The following is a 6,887-nucleotide window of genomic DNA, read 5'->3' as shown; positions in this document are numbered from 1 at the left end:
GTTTGTTAGAACCAGTGAAACTGCTGACATGTAAGATGTTCTGGATGCCCATGCATGCTGTTTAATTACGTGCTCTTTTGCTATGACACACTATTGTCTGTCAAAATCTAAAGAAAATAAATAGGATAAATGAATAACAAACTTTCTTTTCTCCAAATCCATAAAATTTCTTCACTACAAAGTAAGTTTTACACATTAGGCTTTCAATATAAATCAATAAAGTCAAGGATTTTTCTCACCTTCATTTAGGGAATGAAGTCTTTCAAAATGGAGTACTAGAGAGTATTATCCATGAGGAAAATCGTAGTTACTCATAGACTTCCAGTAGGCATGAGTGCTGGCGACAAACAATCAAAAGATGCATCAACACAGTATGTATATCAGAGAAAAGAAGCCTGATAGAGGTAATTTAAGAACCTGTAGGAGGCTGACATATGAAGATCAGGTTTCATGACAACCCATTGAGAGCCTCAAGGAGGTCCTCATCACTCATTGATCTCTTCAGAATTCAAAGTGGAATTATTGCTCAATTGGTAGATCATTAGCCTTGATGTGAAAAGCTCCGGAGTTCAAACCTAATGACCACCACCAACAACAAGCAGAGAAAGAAATGTAAAGCAATATTAATCAATAATGTCACATATTCATGGTATTAACAAAATCTGAGTATTACCAAAATCTGAATTATTTTCCCCAAAAAAGGCCATTTCACTTTTATTCATTCTCTATTTGGACCATCTTGCATTTTCTCTTTGAAACTCAGAGTAATGTTTGATGTGGTAGTGATATTTCCCGAAATACCTAAGTAGCTAGAAAACTGAATATTACTCCATGGTAATATGAGTCCTGTTTCCTTATGCTTATATATCTAAAGGAATCATAAATTTTTGTGGCTTCTCAAAAGTGGATGACACTAGAGAACCTGAGAATTCACGAGAAAATCTGTGGCTGTATAGGAGACCATGTTACTGGCTGATTTGTCTCAAAGTTTTAATCAATCCTATATTTGTCATTATATATATGTGAGCAGATTTGTGTGCCTAATCAGATATTTTTGTTGCCTATCCATTTGTAGATGCAAATCTGTATGCGTGTGTGTGTGTGTGTGTGTGTGTGTGTGTGTGTGTGTGTACAAACTGGAATATCAGAGAAGCAGCTGCAACACTAAGTGGAGGAGGCAGGAACCTGAGACTGAGAAGCAGCTGGGTGGGGACCATGTTAGGGATCACCACCATCTAAGCAGTGAAGTGCAAGATTCAGGTTCTGCAGCAGCAGGCCGATGATGCTGAGGAGAGGGCTGAGCGACTCCAGCGGGAAGTGGAGGGAGAAAGGCGGGCCAGGGAACAGGCTGAGGCTGAGGTGGCCTCCTTGAAATGCAAGATCCAGCTGGTTGAAGAGAAGTTGGATCGAGCTCAGGAGCGCTTAGCCACTGACCTGCAAAAGCTGGAGGAAGCAGAAAAAGCTGCTGATGAGAGTGAGAGAGGTATGAAAGTTATTGAAAACCGGGCATTAAAGATGAAGAAAAATGGAACTCCAGGAAATCCAACTCAAAGAAGCTAAGCACATTGCAGAAGAGGCAGATAGGAAGTAGGAAGAGGTGACTCGTAAATTGGTGATTATTGAAGGAGATTTGGAACGCACCGAGGAACGAGCTTATCTGGTTGAGTCCCGTTGCCGAGAGATGGATGAGCAGATCAGACTGATGGACCAGAACCTGAAGTGTCTGAGTGCTGCTAAAGAAAAGTACTCTCAAAAGGAAGACAAATACGAGGAAGAGATCAAGATTCTTACTGATAAACTCAAAGAGTCAGAGACCCGTGCTGAGTTTGCTGAGAGATCAGTAGACAAACTGGAAAAGACAATTGATGATTTGGAAGATTAACTGAAATGTACCAAAAGGATCACCTCTGTACACAAAGGATGCTGGACCAGACTCTTGCTTGGCCTGAATGAGATGTAGACCTCCCCAGTCCCACCTGCCACTGCACCTATCTCTGACCACGACTCAGCCTGTGGCCAGCCTATCGGGAAATGACCTTGAAAATGAGGGCTGATCTTAACTGGAAAGGCTGCTTTCTCCTTTTGCCACCCTTTCTACCCTTTATCCTTCATGTCTTTTTTCACCGAACTGTCTCAGCCTCTTTACAGAGATTCTAGCTAGGATAGAGGCTGTGCACTTTTGGGAACAACATTTAAGGGATGTGAGAAAAATGCGAAATGTCTTTAAAAACACGTTGTGATGTACACAGGTTGTCATTAATTTTTTGTGTTGTCCTAGCAGTCATTTGTAAAACATTCCAAATAATTCCACAACTCTGAAGCAGCAGTCAAATCTTTTCTCCCTTTGGAAGGTTAACTTTTCAGCCTAATAAGTACTGCCCTCCAGAGGAGGGAAACAGATATGGGCCTGCCTTGTTGAGAGCCAAATAGAGCCCAGGGAAAGACTCCACCATGGAAAACCTCATTGCTCTCTACAAAGTACCAGCAAAACCAGCCATGGAAAACCTCATTGCTCTGTACAAAGTACCAGCCAAACCAGATAGGTGATTCTAGGAGTTAGCCACAAAAAGAAAACAAGTATCAGCTTTAAGGTATCTTTGGACAAGCTTATTCTTATTTACCTTTTTCATCAGAAGTGACTACATTAAGATACTGAGACCTCTGAGAACCTCCGTCACCTCTTTTTTCCCTTATTGCAATGATGGGGATGAATTTAGGCAGGTGCTCTGCCATTGAGCCACATCTCTAGCCCTGAGACCAAATTTTTTTAACACTGTATGTAGCATTTATACTAAGGTTAGGCAAGGCTTTATACTGTTGGTTAAACTGGACTAAGGCCTAGAATGAGGCTCACCCTTAGAAAGTATCTCATACTATTCATTTTCTCTTCCTCAATGTACTTCTTCTTCCACTCCCTGACTTCAATTCCATGAGTGGGTATTGCTTTATATTCCTGTTATCAGGATACACATGTACATTAATTACTGTAATTCTATGCAACAGTTGTCATCTACAATTTCCATAAATGAATAATTCATTACTCTTCAATTTATGTTCCATAGCTCCATGTCTTCCCCACTACACTTACCTATTATAAATGCTTCTCATTTTGGTTGCTCATAACTTTCAAAGTAGCCTTACCTGCTACTTTCCACTTAGTATTATATAGTTAAGATTCATCTTTGGGGGGGAGGGAGGCAGTCCTGGGACTTGAACTCAAGGCCTGGGCACCATCCCTGAGCTTTTTTGCTCGTCTAACACTCTACCACCTTGAACCACAACTCAAAAAAGTTTTTCAGTTTTAGGTAGTTAATTGGAGATGAGTCTCACAGACTTTCATATCTGAGCTGGCTTTGAACCATAATCCTCAGATCTCAGCCTCTTGAGTAGCTAGGATTACAGGCGTGGCACCCAGCTGATTTATCCAATTTCTACTAGCATATATTAGCTGTACAAGAGATGTTATTATGACCCTTTCCACTAATGAATGCAAGGTAGTCAAGCTAATTCCTTTTCCCCCATCACAGTTCCTAATACCACTTCAAGAGATGTGTAGATATGTGCTAGCATCAGAGATGGAATTCAGGGTCTTACATTCTTGCACAGCTTTTCTGCACACGTCTGGCACTCTACCACTGGAAGCATACCTTCAGCTCAGCATCTTTTATGGTAAATTGGGAGATAGATCCAGGCTGGCTTCAACACTGTCCTCCAGATTTTAGCCACCTGAGTAGCTAGGAACTTTAACAGTGCCCAATATGCAGGAAGTTGATGAAAATCATTAACATATTTATCACTTCAGCTACAAATCTGAACAATAGCAAAGGGCAATGAAATGGAACCCTTTGCCTAGATTGCCCTTACCATGGTACTGGGTAGTAAGCTTAGGACCTCAGACTTGCTGTCACTCTACCACTTGAACCACTCTACCACTCGCCAGCCCTGGGTCTTGCACTCAGGGCCTGGGCACTGCCCCTGAGCTACTTTTTGCTCTACTTTTTGCCCTACACTCTACCACCTGAGCCAGGCCACTTCCAGCTGTCTATGTTACGTGGTACTGAGGAACTGAATCCAGGGCTTCATGAGTGCTAGGCAAGCACTCTACCACTAAGCCACATTCCCAGCCCTCCTAGAGCTTCTTAATATACTGTTTTCCAGATAGGGTTTCTTTCTTTTGTTTTTCCCAGTCCAGCCTGTACAACTCTTCTATTTACACCTCCTGCATACATAGCTGATATATTTATTGGTTTGAATGGCTTGGGGGGGGAGGGGAGGATGAGACCAAATTTTTGTCTCATCTCTTTATCCTTCCTAACTCCTCACAAAATGAGTTATGTGTCCCTCAAGTGTTGAGATGACCACTTAACTGCTGTCTTGCCTCCTTCAACTAAATTAAGAAAATTAGGTTTTTGCCAGTAATTTAGCCATATGAAACTCATCTCATCACCCTGTTCTGGGTCTGAAGCTGCTCTCAAAGTGTCATCTCATTGTGCTTTGTATGAGTGTTGGAAAAATCTTGTATAGCTTATGTATAAGACTTTAAAATTTTTATATTATTTTGAAACTTTGCTTCAGGGTTGGGGAGCCCTGGCCACCGTCTGGCTATGAGAGTATTCTACAGTCTGAGGGCTAGCAGCATGTGATCTTTTGGAGTGTCTTTTCCCATCTGGTTCGCTCTTTTAGATGAGGTCTCTGTGAGGTCTGTTAGGTGTACATCCTTCAGCTTATTGGCTTATAATATACTCTCCTTTCTTTGTGGTCTCTTTGGGGCCAGTTAGGAGAAAGAGAAAACAATAATTCAAGTGTGTTGATACTGAATATTGACAAATGTCGTTTTGAAATAAAGTACCAGTCACTACAAAAAAATAAATAAACAAACTGGAATGTCACAATTTTTCCCTTTTCAGTTTCAGCACCCATAAAATGAAGCAGGACAAATTACTATAATGTTTGGAATTTAAAACAGAGGAGATTTTGCATTTCTACATCTTGATTTTATTCAATCATGATAAACATTAATCATAGTTTGTCCAGGATATTTTTTCATATATTTCTTCCTTGGTAATGAAGATAGAAACCATGATTGCACCATTGGTTTCAACCCCTTACCCTGGCCTTCATCACAGACAAGTGTTCCAAATGTTGGTGTATGTCTGGCATAGAATTCTCTAAGTCAAACATATTTGAGAAAATAATCTGAACAAAGAAATTCTAATGGCAATATTTTCAATATTCATGGCAAAGTCCAATACTTCCATGGTCATAACTGGTGACATGCATATATTCCTTAAATATTAATTATTTTTCTGGCATGATGAGCATATTTACCTGATAACACTTCACAATGTGATTGGCACTTTAAAAGGAAATTTGTTTTGTCAATAAAAAATAATGGAAAAATGTTTAATGTTTTAAGCAATCGCACATTGTTTTTAATTGTACCTGAAGGTATTTGCATGCTATCCCTTCATATTTTACTTGTCTAACATTAAGCATGTCTCACTGTTAGGATACATCTAATGGAATAATAACCCTTCATGCTTTGTTTTTTGCATTCCTCACAAATGCTGAAATGGAGATCTAAAAGACATTAAAGTTATTGGAAGTGCCATGAGTTCAAGACAAATTACCTTTGCAAAAGCCTATCTGGTATGTATCAGAAGATGCCAGGTGCAAAAATAGAATGTGGAAAAAAAGTCATTATGGCTAGTGGCTATTACACATCAGTTCAGTTTCAGACAATTTGAAATAAGCATGTGAATTGTTTTCTTCTTTCAGCTGTTATCAAGAAAAAGTCGACAAAATATGTGTAATACATTCTAGGCATGCAAAGTTATAAGAACTAACTGCCACTTTATATCTTTTTGTTTGATTTACTATACAATAAATACCTATATTGAGTCCTTTCCTCTGTCTTTCTCTTACTCAGCAGTAGTTTGACAAAACCACAGTGTTATATGAGAACATTATATCATTTTCCCTTCACAATCCTTAATTTCTGAGAACAATTTTACACGTACAAGTATATCATATTCCTCGATGTCATAGTCTATGGCACAGGTTTTTACATACTTTTAAACTTGTTACATAGCATAAAATATTTCCTAAATAAGATATCTTTATTAAAAATATATCCTAATTAAAGATATATTTATTAAGATGAGTGTGTCTATATATTTATAAAAATATATAAAAAGTTATATATATATATATATATATATGAATATAACCAAGCAAGTACTTCATTCCTTGCTGTATAAATTTCATTAATGAGAAAAGTATTCCGTGCTCCAGTCACCCTGTTTCAGGGTCTGAAATGTTACAATCAAGGTATTTTCTTGAGGGGCTGGGAATATTTGTAGGAAAGAGAATAATTAATTTTGTAGAACAAACAAACCTTCAAAATAAGAGTGATGTGAAGCACTTCTACACAGGTATAAACACTATGATCCTACTTTACATGAGTTAGAGGTGAAGAAAACACCAGCAGCACCCTTCTGTTGATGTATAGCAGAATTCCAGTGAATTATATGATGAAAATCATAGTACTCAGAAGTATAATCTTCCCTTCTGTCTTTGGTCCAGAAGGTGGCATTTCACTTGACATAGGCTGGCTTGCTGATGAAAGACCTGAGATCATGAAAAGGAAAATGGTACAACAATAATTAATACCCCACATAGGACAGTGGATGTGACCAGTGCAAATAACATGTCTATTTGATGGAAGGGCTTCCTGCTATCTTTGCTGTGTCTATTTTGCTTTGACACACACCTTAATGTGCTCACATCAGTTATCGATCTTCCTACGTGTACCCATTTTTGTTATTCATTTTACTCTTGGAACTAAACATTACACATATTCAGAGCTTTTCTGAACATTAGTTGTT

The 6,887-nt window shown here is 38.7% G+C and overlaps 1 pseudogene; it reads left to right on the top strand.

The window, feature by feature from the left end:
• Positions 1-1,215: 1,215 nt before the first annotated feature.
• On the top strand, positions 1,216-1,960 carry LOC138829971 (tropomyosin alpha-3 chain pseudogene; annotated as a pseudogene).
• The last annotated feature ends 4,927 nt before the right edge of the window (positions 1,961-6,887 follow it).

This window comes from Dipodomys merriami, unplaced genomic scaffold (genome assembly GCF_024711535.1).
Source record: "Dipodomys merriami isolate MVZ:Mamm:240054 unplaced genomic scaffold, mDipMer1.0.p SCAF_18, whole genome shotgun sequence".
Lineage (NCBI taxonomy): Eukaryota > Metazoa > Chordata > Mammalia > Rodentia > Heteromyidae > Dipodomys > Dipodomys merriami.
Note: the sequence above shows the minus strand (reverse complement) of the source record. Positions and strands in the feature narration are given on the sequence as shown.